The following is a 20,898-nucleotide window of genomic DNA, read 5'->3' as shown; positions in this document are numbered from 1 at the left end:
CTAGGGCTGGCTCGATACCACTTTTTTATGTCCGATACCGATACTGCAAATTGAGTATCTGCCAATACCAATACCAATCCAATACTATCATTTCTCCTCTCAAACAACTGAGCAGTGATAATACATGTCTCAATGCACCATGGTTAAACTAGCTATCTAAATAACAATGCTCAGACTGTGAAACAAATATTCTAAAGGAATAAATACAGAACCTACAACATCACACTTATGCAAAACTGCTGTTTTTATTAGAACATTTAGCAGCATTTTTGGTTTCACTTACATTTGAGCTGTTCGTCCAAAGTGTCTACAGTTGGAAGATGTGGATGTCGCGATGGACCAATTAGAATTTTCCTTTAAAGTTCTGTCACGTTTTTAGATTATTAAAAAACAAAGCGTGCTTATTAAAAAACCCTGCTGGATTTTGAAGAGGACACCTGTGGCTAAACAGGAAACGGTGTAGTTTGTTTTATTTCATAACACTAATGGATTCATCGTTAAGGATGTGAGAGATCTCCAAGCCAGGACAAGTTTTCTTTATCTAAGGTGAGTGATTTATCTTTTATGAAGTGTTTTTTATTGTGTTTAAACAGTGTGTTTAGGTGTGGCAGTAGTAGATGATTTTTATTGTGTTTAAACAGTGTGTTTAGGTGTGGCAGTAGTAGATGATTTTTATTGTGGATTGGATTCCTCATAACAGATGCAATTACGACCTCCAATTACGATAACAATATTTATCCATGATTTTGGCTGGTTTGTAGCATGTTTATCACCAATCAATCAGATATTAAATCTTATTGCAGAAAGTTATGCTAAAGAAATATGTATAGGACTATTAAATCTGATTGTTTTACCTGTTACAAAATTATATATAGATTTTAAAGCATTTGTGAGAGCTGGGTTTTTGATAATTATGACATTAGTTAGCATACAGAATAAATTTGTATGTAAGTGAACCATAGGTCATAAAAATAAAGTCTATTTTCTCTGTGTTAAATGGATAAGATGCAATTACTTCTTAAACTGCAGTGGAGGCTTATCTGTATTCAAAGAACACAGACTACTTAGCGCAGCTATCCATTAGAAATGGAGCTGTGATGCAAATATTTGCATATCAAGGCAGCATCTTATGCTCTTGAGGCTGGTGTCATTGCACAATCAGATTGGTGTAATAGTCCCAGTGGCAGTACTCGTTACAAGTAGAATAATCCTATTTCGTTTTGATTTTCTTTGACTAACCGTCTTGTACAACAGAGACACGGAGGATAAGTGGAATCCTCGGAGGGCATGTGAACACTAAATAAATTACCCGACTGGTGTAAAAAAAAAAAAGAGCCTCGTATCAAGTGCGTTAGGTCGTCACATGGGATGAAGTCGACATAATATGAGTCATTTTTTCACCTCATTACTCTTAATGCTTGCGTGATGTGTGCAGTTTCTTTTTCTCATTTGTTCTGACTTGTATAAATGTGTGAACAAGGACGCACAGTACTAGAGAGACGAAGATGAGAACGCGCGGTGAAAAACAGTGTCTTTATGTGGCCACATGCTGTGCTTAAAATGCATTTGACATTAAAATATGATTTGTTAAGGCTGTGAGTAACTACACAGACTGTGATTTGACCACCAACGTACTGCAGTCTGCTTGAGGCAACTACCATGAAATGGTGAAAAAAATCTGCACTAAAGTCAACATAAAGCTTCAGACTAATATGCAAATGTATGAAATACATTAATAATAAACATATAAATAAATTAGATGTGTTTTTTTAACGTCAGAAAATTGTTAATGGTAAAATTACTTTAGATACCACGGTGACCAGCTGAACTTTAAAGAAAGACTACTGTGTAATAATAATAATAATAATGCTGAATACTAATGCTGTTGATTCCCTGTCCAACCTATTTAAGTACACTATACACCGATCAACCATAACATTAAAACCACCTCCTTGTTTCTACACTCACTGTCCATTTTATCAGCTCCACTTACCATATAGAAGCACTTTGTAGTCTACAATTACTGACTGTAGTCCATCTGTTTCTCTGCATGCTTTGTTAGCCCCCTTTCATGCTGTTCTTCAATGGTCAGGACCCCCACAGAGCAGGTATTATTTGAGTGGTGGATCATTTTCAGTACTGCAGTGACACTGACATGGTGGTGGTGTGTTAGTGTGTGTTGTGCTGGTATGAGTGGATAAGACACAGCAGCGCTGCTGGAGTTTTTAAACACCTCACTGTCACTGCTGGACTGAGAATAGTCCACCAACCAAAAATATATTTAGCCAACAGCGCCCCGTGGGCAGCGTCCTGTGACCACTGATGAAGGTCTAGAAGATGACCAACTCAAACAGCAGCAAGGTGACTTTACATCTACAAGGTGGACCAACTAGGTAGGAGTGTCTAACAGAGTGGACAGTGAGTGGACATGGTTTTTAAAAACTCCTGCTGTGTCTGATCCACTCATACCAGCACAACACACACTAACACATCACCACCATGTCATTGTCACTGCAGTGCTGAGAATCATCCACTACCTAAATAATACCTGCTCTGTGGTGGTCCTGTGGGGGTCCTGACCATTGAAGAACAGGGTGAAAGCAGGTTAAAAAAGTATGCAGAAAAACAGATGGACTACAGTCAGTAGTTGTAGAACTACAAATTGCTTCAATATGGTAAGTGGAGCTGATAAAATGGACAGTGAGTGTAGAAACGAGGAGGTGGTTTTAATGTTATGGTTGATCAGTGTATGGGACACTCCTTCTAATTTCTGAATGCATGTGTTTCAGCCATGTGTTGCTAACAGGTGTAATAAATCAGTTATATAAAGGGAATTATAGGCCTCCAACTTTGCAGCAACAGTTTATTCCTGTTCCAGCATGACTGTGCCTCTGTGCACAAAGCAAAAGCTTGGTTTAAAGAAACTCCAGTGGCCTGCACAGAGCCCTGACCTCAGTCCCACTGAATAGCTTTGAAGGAACATCAGTTGAGGCTTTCTTTACCGACATCAGTGCCCAGCCATGCAAATGCACTTTTGACTGACTAGTCAAACAGTCCTACAGATATACTTCAAAGTATTGTGAGAAGCCTTCTCAGACGAGTGGCTGTTGTTATAGCTGAATAGATCACGTAGAGGTCATTCTATTTTAATACCATTTGTTTTTTAAATGGAATGCCATATATAAAATGCATTTTAAAAAGATACACCACATAAGACAGTTTTTTTCTACAATGAAATGGGTGGCTCGATGGGTAGCACTGTCGCCTCACAGTGAGAAGGTCCTGGATTCGATTCCCTGGCAGAGAAGTTCGGGTCCTTTCTGTCCTTCGCCTTCACAAAGTCTTTAGGGAAGCACGTTCTTTTTTTAGAGCTGTAGGAATGGGTTGTCCACTTGCTACTTGTGCTTCAATGGAGGTTACTGCATTTCTTGCCATTTTTGGAAGAGTGCACTCGCTGGTACCACTAGTATCAAACCACTTGCTGTCCACTGTTACAATGCCTCTCCCAAACCATCTTTAACACCTATGTAGTGTTTATTACAGACTGGACTGAAAAATGAACAACTCCAATTGCTTGTTTATTATTTTTGCTAATTATAATTGTTAGTTTGTTGTAATTATTTTTGTGTTTGTATGATTTGTCTAACTGTAATTCATTTAAATTAGTCTCACCCAAGGAGGATGGAGGTCCCTGCTAAGTCTGGTTCCTCTTAAGGTTTCTTCCTGTAATTTAAGGGGAGTTTTTTTTGCCACTGTCGCCCTCGGCTTGGTGTTTTTGGTCTGTCGGTCCTGAATTCTGTGCAGTTGCTTTAAGACAATGTCTATTGTAAAGATCGCTATACAAATAAAATTTACTAGAGGACGCAACAATGGTGACAAACACTAGGTAAGGAGTCGCCTTCTACGTCTTCTTATCACCAATAGTTGTTTGATGCTTGATTGAACATCTGTAACAACAGCACAAATGCTCGAGGTAATTCACATTCTCTTGTCACCTTGTTACTACTTTTTCTTCCGACGCGCAATGCCCACCGTTGATGGCGCTTGCTTGGCTTCCAAAAACTGGTGGAAATGCTGGCCGGTTCTCTAAAAAGCACCAAGGTTCGTAGAAGCCTGAACGGAACCAGTTCAAGAACTAGTGGTCTTTTGGTCGAAAATCTCTGGTTCTTTGGCTTGTCTAGCCATGTTTGTCAGAAGTCTTGAGGGTTTGGGCGCTTCAGTGGGACAGTGGTGTAATGCACTCACACATTATGGAATAATGTTGGTGTATGCTGTTTCTATAGGTTTTGTGAGCTTGTATGTTGGGGATAGCTAGCACCCTTGTACAACCATGTTGATCTGATTCAGGGTAAGCATGTTACTTTACTCTTTGAGTCATGAGTCAGGTGAACAGCTGTGCTATAGTAGGGCAGACTTGGATGGCAATATTATTTATAGTTATATTATAATTGCTGGAAAACAAGAGTAAAAATATTTTTTAAATGTGCTAGTGGCTAAAATGGCAAAAAGTTGTGTTATGGTGTTATTATTATTTACCCATGTGCACATGTAAAAGCATTCTGCCCAGCAATTGATTGGCTTGTCAATGATGTATTCTGTCTTTGCACCCAGGACTTACAGAGCGACCCCTGGACTTACTGGAATATTGATCAGGATTAAGCAATTACAGAAATTGACTAAATCAATAATGGAATCTTAAATAAGTTAAGAATGAGGAAAAGTGGCCACTGAAATCTAAAATAAATATTATAACCAACTGTCTTTACTTTAGAGGTCAGAGTTTAGGGGTTTTTCAGACTAAGCCTTGCTTTCTTATACACTATATTGCCAAAAGTATTCACTCACCCATCCAAATCATTGAATTCAGGTGTTCCAATCACTTCCATGGCCACAGGTGTATAAAACCAAGCACCTAGGCAAGCAGACTGCTTCTACAAACATTACAAACAAACAAGTAAAAGAATGGGTCGCTCTCAGGAGCTCAGTGAATTCCAGCGTGGTACCGTGATAGGATGCCACCTGTGCAACAAGTCCAGTCGTGAAATTTCCTCGCTACTAAATATTTTTTATATTATTTGGTGGTTGACAGGAGAACGGTACTTGTCTGACTGTATTGTGCCAAGTGTAAAGTTTGGTGGAGGGGGGATTATGGTGTGGGGTTGTTTTTCAGGAATTGGGCTCGGTCCCTTAGTTCCAGTGAAAGGAACTCTTAATGCTTCAGCATACCAAGAGATTTTGGACAATTTCATGTTCCCAACTTTGTGGGAACAGTTTGGGGATTAAAGACATGGATGAGCGAGTTTGGTGTGGAAGAACTTGACTGGCCTGCACAGAGTCCTGACCTCAACCTGATAGAACAACTTTGGGATGAATTAGAGCGGAGACTGTGAGCCAGGCCTTCTCGTCCAACATCAGTGTCTGACCTCACAAATGCGCTTCTGGAAGAATGGTCAAAAATTCCCATAAACACACTCCTAAACCTTGTGGAAAGCCTTCCCAGAAGAGTTGAAGCACATCATTTTAAACCGAAACCAAATAGGTGGTACCCTCATGGATTTGAGTTAACAGCTGTATTAGGAGAAAATAGCTCACAATTAAAAATCTGTCAGATTTGTTGAAAAATATCTGCTGGCTAACATTTTTAGGAACTTACAGTCTGGCGAGTGTCAAAAAAGTGGCAAAGCATCAGCACGTGTAAACTTTTAGATTCTATTGGGTGCATTTGCATGCCTTTCACAGGCTGTCATACTCACATCTTCACCCTGCTAATCAACATCTGCTCATTTCAGCCCATTGGTATGCCAAAACTAGAATGCCAATTTAAAATATTGATGCCTCCCTCTGCTTGTCCTAATCAGCGGGTTTATAATAAGTTTGAGTGGAATGAGTTTTTCTGCAGTGGTTATGGATTGTTTGAGGTAAAAAAAACAGTAAGCTAGAGTGCTAGCACAGCCCAGATTTATTCTCCCTTATTTGCATGATTCAATTTTCGCGTTAGTTCATCGCACTACGTTCCAGACAGTGATGAAGGGAATTTACATTAGCGCTGGGATTTTATGAGCATGCATAATCAGGATTAGCACAGCCGAGCCAAAGGTCACTGTTGATTTTCAACTTTTATATCAATTATGACAGTGAAATTGATATTCTAATGAACCTTGTTGCTTGAATTTGCACACCTATGATTAATAGAATATCAATAAGTTTTGAGCAAATTTTGTACATATACTGTATATTAAAGCAAATATTAAAGCAAATATAAGAAAATATATGAAAATATGTCTGCAGTTAAAGGCTAAATTTTAAAATTCTAAAGCATGTTTTTTTGTGAGTCTTGGGATTTTTATGATTTGTGACTAAATAAATACATATTTTATTTATACATCAATTGTGGGTTTTATAAAAATATGTTTTTCACCTTTAGATTAATAGTTTGTAAACTTGTAGTTGGAGAAATTAAACTCACATAAATTATTGATTATTGGACATTAAAATCTTGTGGAAAGCTGTTACAGTAGGGTGAAAGCTTTTGTAGCCAAGGGTGCTATCCGAGCGTGGGAGGACAGACTGCATATTAATGCTCACAGTTTTGGAACAGAACGTCCAACAAGTTCATTTTCAGATGTCCACATACTTTTGAAAATTAAGTCTGGGTTTCCCTTAGTCACAAAAAAGAAAAATTGGAGAACTCATTAAAATCATAACACTGCTGGGCGAAGAAGGTCCTGGGTTCGATCCCCCAGGTGCGGCGGTCCGGGTCCTTTCTGTGTGGTTTGCATGTTCTCCCCGTGTCCGTGTGGGTTTCCTCCGGGTGCTCCGGTTTCCTCCCACAGTCCAAAGACATGCAAGTGAGGTGAATTGGAGACACTAAATTGTCCATGACTGTGTTTGATATAACCTTGTGAACTGATGAATCTTGTGTAATCCTAATAAACAAACAAACAAACACTGCCAGGTGCCCAGATGGTGCAGCGGGATATTCCGCTAGCACACCAGCGCCGAGATTCTGAACTCCTCCGTTCGAAACTCGGCGTTGCCACCGGTCAGCTGGGCGCCATGTAGCGGGCATAATTGGCAGTGCTTGCCGGAAGGGATGACCGGACTATGTGGGTTGGGTCTTCAAACGCTGTGACTGGCAGATAGAGGCGCCTGTGCAGAGTGCATGGGTGGAAAAGGGTTTTGCTAGGGGCTGGTGGGAGGAGGCGTGGGCAGCAATATACCCACCTCGACTGCAATCAGGGATCCCCCAGCAGCGGAAGACAAATTGACTACGCTAAAAAGACTGCCATAATATACAGGACAAGTAAACTTTCTGACATGTAAAGATAGATTGATCTGTTTTTTTACAAGTGTCTTAAAATAGGGTTATTATATCAAGTCCTGGGTGGCCAGTGTTTATTACATTTTGGTGATTTCCCTGCTCAGTGATGCATGATTTATCTAACGGTTAATTACAAGGTTTTGTAGGTGTGTTTGACCTTGGAAATCACCAGTCACCAGGACTAAAATAAATGGCCCCTGTCTCAGAGCATATTGATTCCTGAATCCTGTTGGAAATTAATCGAGCCACAATCTGGGGGGAGGGTTACAGTATAAAAGAAATATCGGTCCAGTAAGGAGTACATGCACTGAGTAGGAATACACTACATGGACAAAAGTATGCAGACACAACTGCTAAATACAGCATTGTTACTTTATTTATACATCAATTGTGGGTTTTATAAAAATATCTTTGACCAAAAGTATTACTTTTTACTTTTAGATTAATAGTTTGTAAACTTGTTGTTGAAGAAATTAAACAGACAGAAATTATTCATTATTGGGCATGAGTTTCCAGGAAAACACTAGAAACACTGTGATTGGTTGTTTTAGTATGCAGACTTACACTGATCAGCCATAACATTGTTTCTACACTCACTGTCCATTTCATCAACTCCACCTACCATATAGAAGCACTTTGTAGTTCTACAAATACTGACTGTAGTCCATCTGTTTCTCTACATACCTTTTCAGCCTGCTTTCACCCTGTTCTTTAATGATCAGGACCCCCACAGGACCACCACAGAGCAGGTTTAATTTAGATGGTGGATCATTATTAGCACTGCAGTGACAATGACATGGTGGTGGTGTGTTAGTGTGTGTTGTGCTGGTATGAGTAGATCAGACACAGCAGCGCTCCTGGAGTTTTTAAATACCGTGTCCACTCACTGTCCACTCTATTACACACTCCTACCTATTTGGTCCAGCTTGTAGATGTAAAGTCAGAGACGATCGCTCATCTATTGCTGCTGTTTGAGTTGGTCATCTTCTAGACCTTCATCAGTGGTCACAGGATGCTGCCCACAGGGCGCTGTTGGCTGGATATATTTTTGGTTGGTGGATTATTCTCTGAGGTGTTTAAAAACTCTATCAGCGCTGCTGTGTCTTATCCACTCATACCAACACAACACACACTAACACACCACCACCATGTTAGTGTCACTGCAGTGCTGAGAATGACCCTCCACCCAAATAATACCTGCTCTGTGGGGGTCCTGACTGAACTGATAAAATTGACAGTGAGTGTAGAAACAAGGAGGTGGTTTTAATGTTGTGGCTGATCAATGTATAATCATATCATATGCCAAAACATATGATACAATTGCTACCTCATTAATTTTAGGTAATTTCAGGTGGAAAATGCTTAAAATACCTGGTTAAATCTGAGCATTTCCAATAATGGCCATGATTTATTCTGCCTGTGTTTGTTCTCTCAGGTTAGCGTGTCTGTAAAGTGATCTTCAAGCTTAATATCTACAAGGAAATAAAAATTCATTTTAAAAGCAAACAGCATTGTTGATTAAACTAATGATGGATTATTCCACAGGGTCTAAGCGGCCATCATGATTTAAGTGCTGTAATACAGCTTTCTCTTCATATTCAACCATCACACAAGTGCAATACAGTGATGAGCTGTAATTATCTATGAGTCTATTGATTTTTATGAAAATATTTTTTGTATTTCAGCACCAGCTCTTTATTCAGCACCAGTTGTGTTTGTTTCTTTGTAATTTAATCAATATTGGTGTGAAATATTGACATTTGAATTTAGCCCCACTAACGCTGTGTTAATTGTGTTATTGTTCTTTTAGCTTTGGAAGGAAACGTTAGGAGGAGGAATCGTAATAATATTCAAGCCGTGAACATGACACGTTCCACTCCTGTCTGATGATGCCCGCTCACTAATGTAGATAATAAGCAACGACAGGTCTATTAGCACTGCTATGAATGATGAATAGGCAAAATGTTGGTCATTGTGCTTTGTGTTATGTAAATTAACATCAACTCAAATAGGATTCCAATGCAGCATTGTTGACTTTTCCTTAGAATTCCTCAGGAATGCATGCTCCCTCTGAGATCTGAACATCAATGCACACATCTTGGGCTTGTTGCACCAGTCGTAACTTAGTTTTACTTGAATGGTAAATAAGTTATTTAATTCTTTATTTTTTTAATGCATTTTTCTCCCTTTTAGCGTGTCCAATTGCCCGATTGCGTCATGCTTCCTCTCCACCAATGCTGATCCCTGCTCTGATTGAGGAGAATGAAGCTAACTCTGTGCAGGTGCCATCAATCTGCCAGCAGAGGTCGTAATTGCACCAGTCATGAGAGAGACCCCATCCGGCTTAGTCCCGCCAATATCTGAACAACAGGCCAATTGTTGTTCATATGGCTGCTCAGCCTTAGCCGGCAGGCAGAGCTGAGATTTGATACGATGTATTCGAGATCCCAGCTCAGGTTCCAGCGTGTGTTTTTACCGCTGCGCCACCTGAGCGGCCAAATAAGGTTTTATTTATTTTTTTTTAATGCTAAATGTATGTATTTATTTTTTATTTTATTTATTTATTTTTGTGTACTCTGGTGATCTCCTCTGGTAGCATGACGTCTTTGCTTTCCAAAGAGGGCTGTCCGCCAGCCTATTACACTGACCAGTGGTGAATTCCTACAGATTGCCTCAGCATTAATGACTATGCTTCCTTCTTTGTTTTCCTTTGCATAAAGGCTGCTTATAATATTACTACTGTGGTGGAAAACCCTTAATGAAATACCCCAGAGACTGGATTGTGTGTATTGTCTGCTGAGAAGGATCACACTGACTGTGAATGTGATAACACAGGAAAAAAATGAACACCCTTAAATACTCACATTTGTGTCTGTCTGTCTATCTATCTATCTATCTATCTATCTATCTATCCATCTATCCATCTATCCATCTATCTATCTATCTATCTATCTATCTATCTATCCATCTATCCATCTATCCATCTATCTATCTATCTATCTATCTATCTATCTATCTATCTATCTATCTATCTATCTAATCTAATCTAATCTAATCTAATCCATTGGTCCCCCTTTTGCTGCCAAAACAGCCCTGACCCGTTGAGGGCACTAGACCCCTGAAGGTGTGCTGTGGTATCTGGCACCAAGATGTTAGCAGCAGATCCTTTAACTCCTGTAAGTTATGAGTGGGGCCTCCATGGATCGGACTTGTTTGTCCAGCACATCTGACAGATGCTCGATTGGATTGAGATCTGGGAAATTTGGTGGCCAAGTCAACACCTCAAACTTGTTGTTGTGCTCCTGAACCATTTTTGCTTTGTGGCAGGGCGCATCATCCTGCTGAAAGAGGCCACAGCCATCAGGGAATACCGTTTCCATGAAAGGGTGTACATGGTCTGCAACAATGCTTAGGTAGGTGGTACGTGTCAAAGTAACATCCACATGTGATTGGCAGGACCCAAGGTTTCCCAGCAGAGCATTGCCCAAAGCATCACACTGCCTCCACCGGCTTGCCTTCTTCCCATAGTGCATCCTGGTGCCATGTGTTTCCCAGGTAAGCGACGCTCACGCACCCGGCCATCCACGTGATGTAAAAGAAAACGTGATTCATCAGATGAGGCCATCTTCTTCCATTGATCCTTGGTCCAGTTCTGATGCTCACGTGCCCATTGTTGGTGTTTTCGGTGGTGGACAGGGGTCAGCATGGGCACCCTGACTGGTCTGTGGCTATGCAGCCCCATACACAACAAACTGTGATGCACTGTGTATTCTGACACCTTTCTATCAGAACCAGCATTAACTTCTTCAGCAATTTGAGCTACAGCGGCTCGTCTGTTGGATCGGACCACACGGGCCAGCCTTCGCTCCCCACGTGCGTCAATGAGCCTCGGCCGCCCATGACCCTGTCGCCGGTTTCCCACTATTCCTTCCTTGGACCATTTTTGATAGATACTTACCACTGCAGACTGGGAACACCCCACAAGAGCTGCAGTTTTGGAGATGCTCTGACCCAGTCGTCTAGCCATCACAATTCTGCCCTTATCAAACTCGCTCAAATCCTTACGCTTGCTCATTTTTCCTGCTTCTAACATCAACCTTGAGGATAAAATGTTCACTTGCTGCCTAATGCCTAACTTGGGGACAGTGGTAGCCTAGTGGGTAGAGCTTTGGGCTATCAACCAGAAGATTGGCAGTTCAAATCCAGGCTCTGCTATGCAGCCACTGTTGGGTCCTTAAGCAAGACCCTTAACCCTGTCTGCTTCAGGGGCGCCGTACGATGGCTGACCCTGCGCTCTGACCCCAGCTTCCAAAACAAGCTGGGATATGCGAAGAAAGAATTTCATTGTACTGTACACCTGTATCTGTATATGTGACAAATAAAGGATATCTCTTTTATCTCTTATCTTAATATATCCCACCCACTAACAGGTGCCGTGATGAAGAGATAATCAGTGTTATACTTTACCTGTCAGTGGTTATAATGTTATGCCTAGTCAGGGTATATAGGCAAAAGGCAACAATCACTCACTGACACCTAAAGGGCGATTAAGAGTAGTCAGTCCACCAACATTTTGGCAGACTTGAGAAAACCATAAAACAACAGATCTGATTAAAGAAGATCTTAAGTGTTTCCTGACTCAAAGAACCGTGTACAGTCTCTGGTAGACTAATAAGCCGATCTCTGCTCTTGACCATATGTAATTCTTTCAAACGTTATTTCTGATAAATTATGTGATTTTTAGTTACTTCATGTCTTTCCTGTCAGTTACAATGATCAGTGTTGTTTACCAGTTCACACGTTCTTCACTTTCACGTCGTGACTGTGTGCCATCAGATCACTGATGTGTTAAAACAAGTATAATTGTCAGTTCAGGTCATGAATGTTCCTTGCTCAGTAACATGTCATGCCAATTAGATGATGTTGACATCTGCTGTCTGAGACAGGTTATGGTGGTGAGAGCGGTAGAACAAATAGACTCGAACAACTAGCCACTGGAAAAGACTCGTCTATTAGCTGAGCAGATATAAAGAGTTTTTGTTTTGTTTGGTTGCACTAACCCTGATTATCCTGCACTTCAGATCTTCAAATTGGCATTGAAGAGGGTTTTGTGAAGTCACAATACAAAGCTTTAATATCACCCAGCAAAGCAAATTATGATTATTATTAGGTTATTAAGGTGGCTCAGTGGCTCAGCAAAAAGGTACTGGGTTTGATCCCCAGGTGGAGAAACCACCTCCTTGTTTCCACACTCACTGTCCATTTTATCAGCTCCACCTACCATATAGGAGCACTTTGTAGTTCTACAATTACTGACTGTAGTCCATCTGTTTCTCTGCATGCTTTGTTAGCCCCCTTTCATGCTGTTCTTCAATGGTCAGGACCACTACAGAGCAGGTATTATTTAGGTGGTGGATCATTCTCAGTACTGCAGTGACACTGACATGGTGGTGGTGTGTTAGTGTGTGTTGTGCTGGTATGAGTGGATAAGACACAGCAGCACTGATGGAGTTTTTAAACACCTCACTGTCACTGCTGGACTGAGAATAGTCCACCAACCAAAAATATATCCAGTCAACAGCGCCCCGTGGGCAGCGTCCTGTGACCACTGATGAAGGTCTAGAAGATGACCAACTCAAACAGCAGCAATAGATGAGCGATCATCTCTGACTTTACATCTACAAGGTGGACCAACTAGGTAGGAGTGTCTAATAGAGTGGACAGTGAGTGGACACGGTATTTAAAAACTCCAGGAGCGCTGCTGTGTCTGATCCACTCATACCAGCACAACGCACACTAACACACCACCACCATGTCAGTGTCACTGCAGTGCTGAGAATGATCCACCACCTAAATAATACCTGCTCTGTAGTGGTCCTGTGGGGGTCCTGACCACTGAAGAACAGTGTGTATAAAATGACGTTAAAATCCTAATAAATAAATAATAAATAAATAATTAAGACTTTGATAACATATGTATTTCTTGTACGTGTATGTAAACTTTTGACTTGAGCTGTAAACCGTGCACCACAGCCATCATGATTTCATACCCACTTATACATGACAGCAAGACATTTTGGTTTTACTCCATTACTGGCTAATGTGAATTTTGCTAGTTTTTGTTCTTTCACGACTCCCATCATCTTCGTCCTCTATAGAAAAGGCACTGATGGTAATGGCACCAGTGTGTGGTAAACAAGGCAGGCTCGAAAGAGACCTCACTCCTTCATTCCAGTGAGACAGCTAGGAGATGCTCGCCATGCCGAGCCATTCATGAATCACCCGGGGAGAGATATTTATTTCTGCCAATTACACAGGAAATGAGTACATCTATCTAGCCATCTCGGGCTCTCGCACATGCACTCAGTCAACAGCATGCTGGTTCGCATTCGCTATAGCGGCCAGTTCTCTGATCAGCACTAATAAAACATTCAAACAGATAAGAGAAAGAAAAAGCATGAGGCACAGTCTGAGAGTCTGAACGAAATTCTAGATAGAAATTAAAAATACATGAAAATATTCAAGATTTTGATGTTGTGTTACGTCTAGTTAATTGTTAACTCACTATTTTTGCAAATGTTTACTGCCAGTGTGATTTACAGATTGTTTTGTATTCTCTTTCCCCATCGAGACACAGCTTGGCATTTTTAAAGGAGCAATGAATTCTACTTTCTGTCTCATCATTCTCAGCACTGCAGTGAAACTGACATGGTGGTGGTGTGTTAGTGTGTGTTGTGCTGGTATGAGTGGATCAGACACAGCAGCGCTGATGGAGTTTTTAAACACCTCACTGTCCCTGCTGGACTGAGAATAGTCCACCAACCAAAAATATCCAGCCAACAGCGCCCAGTGGGCAGCGTCCTGTGACCACTGATGAAGGTCTAGAAGATGAAACTCAAACAGCAGCAATAGATGAGCGATCGTCTCTGACTTTACATCTACAAGGTGGACCAACTAGGTAGGAGTGTCTAATAGAGTGGTCATTGAGTGGACATGGTATTTAAAAACTCCAGCAGAGCTGCTGTGTCTGATCCACTCATACCAGCACAACACACACTAACACACCACCACCAGGTCAGTGTCACTGCAGTGCTGAGAATGATCCACCACCTAAATAATACCTGCTCTGTGGTGGTCCTGTGGGGGTCCTGACCATTAAAGAACAGGGTGAAAGGAGGCTAAAAAAGTATGTAGAGAAACAGATGGACTACAGTCAGTAATTGTAGAACTACAAAGTGCTTCTATATGGTAAGTGGAGCTGATAAAATGGACAGTGAGTGTAGAAACAAGGAGGTGGTTTTAATGTTATGGCTGATCGGTATATATATATATATATATATACTGTATATACTGTATATGTATATATATATGGAGCCTATCCCAGCTTTTCAATGGGCGCAAGGCACACAGTAACACCCTGGACGGGGCGCCAGTCCATTGCAGGGCAGACACACGTACATACACACACATACACCCATTCACCTACAGGGCAATTCAGTGTCTCCAATTAACCTGACTGCATGTTTTTGGACTGTGGGAGGAAACCAGAGCTCCCAGAGGAGACCCACGCAGACACGGGGAGAACATGCAAACTGCACAGAAAGAACCCGGACCGCACCGGCTGGGGATCAAACTCAGGACCTGCTTGCTGTGAGGCGACAGTGCTACCCACTGAGCCACCGTGCCGCCCTGGAGAGAACTTATGAGCAGTAATAATTAAAAGAGGTTTAGTGTTCCTGTGTCGTTCTTTTAGTATGTTAAACCAGCGCTTCCCAACCTGTTTTGCACCCAGGACCGGTTTCATATTAAATATAATTCCACGGACCGGCGGGGGCAGAGGGACTTAAAATAGAATAACTATACTACTCACAAATGAGCTTTTTTTGCTGCAACGAGACGCTGCTTCCACCTGGGGGTTATATGAGACGGTCTCTAATTATAGCGGTACCGGTCCACGGCCCGGTGGTTGGGGACCTCTGCATCAAACTACGTTAAGCTTTTTAGACTCTCTTGGAAAAGCTGATTTTCACTAATTCTCAGCACCCTGAGCTGTAACACAAGTTTAAAAGTGAAACAGTGAGGAAAATCCAGATAAACACAGATACATGTGGATGCTTTCGGAATGGATTTGAAGATTATTTCACACAAATGCAGATTCGTCTCATATTCACACTTTGATGACATTTTTACCATAAGCACTGAGCAAAGCGGTAATTTGCACCAAGGCCTGCGGTGAGTGCACCTTAACACATCCGTCCAAAAATCCTTTCACTGTTGTTAAACCAGGTCAGAATTTGGTAACAGTAATGGACATTATTATTCTTTGTGCATGAAGTAAACTTTTTCCAGTTTAACCAGGAGTGTAATTGTTCTGACGGAGTGTTGCTGTGTTTTGGAAGGAGGAAGAGAGGCAAAGAACAATTTCCAGGCTGATAAGAGCTCCCAATTTGGAGGATAAATTGAAAACTGGGAGTTTACGTAAACCAATTAAAGGGGAATTTCACAGTAGAGGGAGAATCAACGGTGCTTTGTTTCTCTCATTTTCTCACATGTTGGAGTAAAGCGAGAGGTGTTTCTAACATGATTATGCGTGACAGTTATTTTTGGTTCGTATGCTGATGAAGCTGTGTGTACAAATTCTACTGACGTCATTCGGCCGCAGCTGATCTGCACAGAGCTCCCATCTTGCCTTGCACCCAATAGTTCAGAAACTAATTATAATTTTTAACGTCTACATCATGTTTGTTTACGTTCAGTTTTGAACCGTCCTTGCAGACACTGAACTGAATGGATGTGATATTCAGGTAGCAGCTGCTGTTTTTTCATATTTATCATTTTCTTGTCATGTCTACACAATGAGCAGGTTTGCTGTGAATAGCTGATTGGATTGCTGCATCACTCAAATTAAGTTGTCGTGCTGTCATTGTCTGCTCGTGGTGAAGTAGCTTGTCAGGAGTACAGACAACTAAGTGTTAGTTCCTTTCAGAAAAAAGAAACTAGGTGCTTCTCATTTCTTTGATGTTGTTTCCTTTCTTTCTTTTTCCTGCTCTCCTTTCGTAATGCCGTCTCGTTTAGAAGACATCAGATGGGCTATGTTGCCTGTCATTGGCATTAATCAAATTAGTATTACAGAACATCAAAGGGCCTAAGATAAGTGAGCAGTTCTAATTTCATTTTATGCACTCACAATTTAAGAATCAACATTCAAACCAATACTAAATAAATCCTTCATACCTGCCTATTCAATTTGCCTTGGGACATGAAAATGAAAGAAGCCCTTTTGTCCTCCTCCGCTTCTGTTGTTGCTGAAAAGAATGATGGTGATTGGTGGTCCAGCTATACATTTTCAGAGGGCCGAGCAACAGTTATTCAACCAGAGACCAACTTTAAATTACAGTTAAACTGTCCAATCATTTCTTTCCTCTGAATATGTGGGTTTTGTTAATGCTAACACTATGAATGTTTAATGTTCTGCTTGCTGTGGGGAACATGTGCTAGCATGTGATGATGCTATTGTTTGTAAGGAGGATTTGCATTTTGCATCTTCTTGCTTAAGAACTATCTTCTTATTTAAGAACTATCCTCTTATTTAAGAACTATCTTCTTATTTAAGAACTATCCTCTTATTTAAGAACTATCTTCTTATTTAAGAACTATCCTCTTATTTAAGTACTATCTTCTTATTTAAGAACGATCCTCTTATTTAAGTACTATCTTCTTATTTAAGAACTATCTTCTTATTTAAGAACTACCCTCTTATTTAAGTACTATCTTCTTATTTAAGAACCATCTTCTTATTTAAGAACTATCTTCTTATTTAAGAACTATCCTCTTATTTAAGTACTATCTTCTTATTTAAGAACTATCTTCTTATTTAAGAACTATCCTCTTATTTAAGTACTATCTTCTTATTTAAGTACTATCTTCTTATTTAAGAACTATCTTCTTATTTAAGAACTATCCTCTTATTTAAGAACTATCTTTTTATTTAAGAACTATCTTCTTATTTAAGAACTATCCTCTTATTTAAGTACTATCTTCTTATTTAAGAACTATCTTCTTATTTAAGAACTATCTTCTTATTTAAGAACTATCTTCTTATTTAAGAACTATCCTCTTATTTAAGTACTATCTTCTTATTTAAGAACTATCTTCTTATTTAAGTACTATCTTCTTATTTAAGAACTATCTTCTTATTTAAGAACTATCCTCTTATTTAAGTACTATCTTCTTATTTAAGAACTATCTTCTTATTTAAGTACTATCTTCTTATTTAAGAACTATCTTCTTATTTAAGAACTATCCTCTTATTTAAGTACTATCTTCTTATTTAAGAACTATCTTCTTATTTAAGAACTATCTTCTTATTTAAGAACTATCCTCTTATTTAAGTACTATCTTCTTAATTAAGAACTATCTTCTTATTTAAGAACTATCCTCTTATTTAAGTACTATCTTCTTATTTAAGTACTATCTTCTTATTTAAGAACTATCCTCTTATTTAAGAACTATCTTTTTATTTAAGTACTATCTTCTTATTTAAGAACTATCTTCTTATTTAAGAACTATCTTCTTATTTAAGTACTATCTTCTTATTTAAGAACTATCCTCTTATTTAAGAACTATCCTCTTATTTAAGTACTATCTTCTTATTTAAGAACTATCTTCTTATTTAAGAACTATCTTCTTATTTAAGAACTATCCTCTTATTTAAGTACTATCTTCTTATTTAAGTACTATCTTCTTATTTAAGAACTATCTTCTTATTTAAGAACTATCTTCTTATTTAAGAACTATCCTCTTATTTAAGAACTATCCTCTTATTTAAGTACTATCTTCTTATTTAAGAACTATATTCTTATTTAAGAACTATCCTCTTATTTAAGTACTATCTTCTTATTTAAGAACTATCTTCTTATTTAAGAACTATCCTCTTATTTAAGAACTATCTTCTTATTTAAGTACTATCTTCTTGTTTAAGAACTATCTTCTTGTTTAAGAACTATCTTCTTGTTTAAGGACTATCTTCTTGTTTAAGGACTATGTATCTTCTTGTTTAGGAATTATCTTCTTTATTCTTATAAACTATCTTCTTGTTTAAGAACTATCTTCTTGTTTAAGGACTATGTATCTTCTTGTTTAGGAATTATCTTCTTTATTCTTATGAACTATCTTCTTGTTTAAGAACGATCTTCTTGTTTACGGAATTATCTTCTTTTTTCATATGAACTGTCTTGTTTAAAAATTATTTTCATGTTTAGGAACTGTCTTCTTGTTTAAGAACTATTTTCTTGTTTAGGAACTGTCTTCTTGTTTAAGAACTATTTTCTTGTTTAGGAACGATCTTCTTCTTGTTTAAGAACTAGCTTCTTCTTGTTTAGGAACTGTCTTCTTCTTATGAACTATTTTCTTGTTTAGGAACTGTCTTCTTCTTATGAACTATTTTCTTGTTTAGGAACTATCTTCTTCTTGTTTAAGAACTGTTTTCTTCTTGTTTAAGAGCTATATTCTTCTTGTTTAAGATTTTTTGTTTAAGAACTAGCTTCTTGTTTAAGAACTGTTTTCTTCTTGTTTAAGAGCTATCTTCTTGTTTAAGAACTATCTTCTTGTTTAAGAACTGTTTTCTTCTTGTTTAAGAGCTATATTCTTCTTGTTTATGATTTTTTGTTTAAGAACTAGCTTCTGGTTTAAGAATTATTTTCTTGTTTAAGAACTATCTTCTTCTTGTTTAAGAACTATATTCTTCTTGTTTAAGAACTATGTTCTTCTTGTTTAAGATTTTTTTGTTTAAGAACTAGCTTCTTGTTTAATAATTATTTTCTTATCTTTTTCTTGCTTAAGAACTATCTTCTCGTTTAGGAAATATCTTCTTGTTTAAGAATTATTTTCTTCTTATTTAAGAACTATCTTTTTGATGTTACGAACTATCTTCTTGTTGTTTAAGAACTATCTTCTTATCTAAGAACTATCTTTTTGATGTTAAGAACTATCTTCTTGTTGTTTAAGAACTATCTTCTTGATGTTAAGAACTATCATCTTATTTAAGAACTATCTTCTTGTTTAAGAACTATCTTCTTGTTGTTTAAGAACTATCTTCTTGATGTTAAGAACTATCTTCTTGATGTTAAGAACTATCTTCTTGATGTTAAGAACTATCTTCTTGTTGTTTAAGAACTATCTTCTTGTTGTTTAAGAACTATCTTCTTCTTGCTTAAGAAGATCTATTAAGATCATCTTAATTTTTTGTCTCCTACCTTTTGCAGTGCCTTTAGGAAAGGACACAGAAAGGACACAGTAAACTAGGCTGTTTTTTATGAGCAATTTTTTTTTTTTAAGCATTTAGAGAAATAAGACATCTTTAAAGATGGATTTCTGAGTCACCAATGTATCATTTGCTTTTAAAGCCCTTCAGCTTTCATGATTTTCTTAAAATAAGACACTCTGGAAGACAGGCATCTTCGATCGATGCCCATGCCACAGGCTTGTTTGATTTGAAGTAAAATCCACTTAACAAAGTTTGTTATGTAGATTGCATAAACTTTTTTTTGAGTTTATAAGTAAATTTCACTTGTCCATTATTTTTAAAGTTGTTTACAATAGTAATGTAATGTTGTCCTGAATAAAAACTTAAGTGTTTTCTTTACCCCTTTTCTTTGTCATGATTAGCATGTTGTTATCTTGAAGTATGTAAGGAGAAATAGCCAGAGCATTATATTTTAGTAAACATCAACATTTATTCATATCTAACAATAACATAACAAAATGTAACATATATGGCTGTGGTTTGTGCTATTCATTATTAGCTACAGGATGTTTGATATACACTTTCATGCCTATTAACTAATACATGCTGTTAATAGGCATGTGGTGATTGTTATTCTTCCAATGACTGGTAGTATTTGTGAATTTAAATACCAGTACTACCAGAGAGTCCCTAAAACAAAGGTACGTCTCCTTCCACTACTGAGCTGTATACTCAGAATTGTTTCTGCCTCATTGTGAGTCACTTTGCGTCTTTCAAATGAATAAATGTGAAATAAAAGCTAAAGAATCTTTTCAGCTAAGTGCTTTTTGGATGCATTGACATTTTGAGTTGTGCTGACGCTTTCATCACAACAATAAGAAAAATCCTTATACCCAAGCACTCAAAAGAATCAGCAGCTTTGAAAACAACAGATCAATGAGTGTGAGTATATACTCTATTATGTTTTGAACGATTACCGGCCACACCGTTTCAAAACAGAAATTCATGTTTTGTTGTAATGAAGATCTGTTTTGAAATTGAGGACAGACATCGCAGCAACAGAAGTCGTGTGTCAAATGATGTGAATGTGCACTACACCGATCCGCCATAACATTAAAACCACTTCCTTGTTTCTACACTCACTGTCCATGTTATCAGCTCCACTTACCATATAGAAGCACATTGTAGTTCTACAATTACTGACTGTAGTCCATCTGTTTCTCTGCATGCTTTGGTACCCCCCTTTCATGCTGTTCTGCAGTGACACTGACATGGTGGTGGTGTGTTAGTGTGTGTTGTGCTGGTATGAGTGGATAAGACACAGCAGCACTGA

Source organism: Trichomycterus rosablanca, chromosome 9 (assembly GCF_030014385.1).
Source record: "Trichomycterus rosablanca isolate fTriRos1 chromosome 9, fTriRos1.hap1, whole genome shotgun sequence".
NCBI lineage: Eukaryota > Metazoa > Chordata > Actinopteri > Siluriformes > Trichomycteridae > Trichomycterus > Trichomycterus rosablanca.
This window is presented reverse-complemented; position numbering follows the sequence as displayed.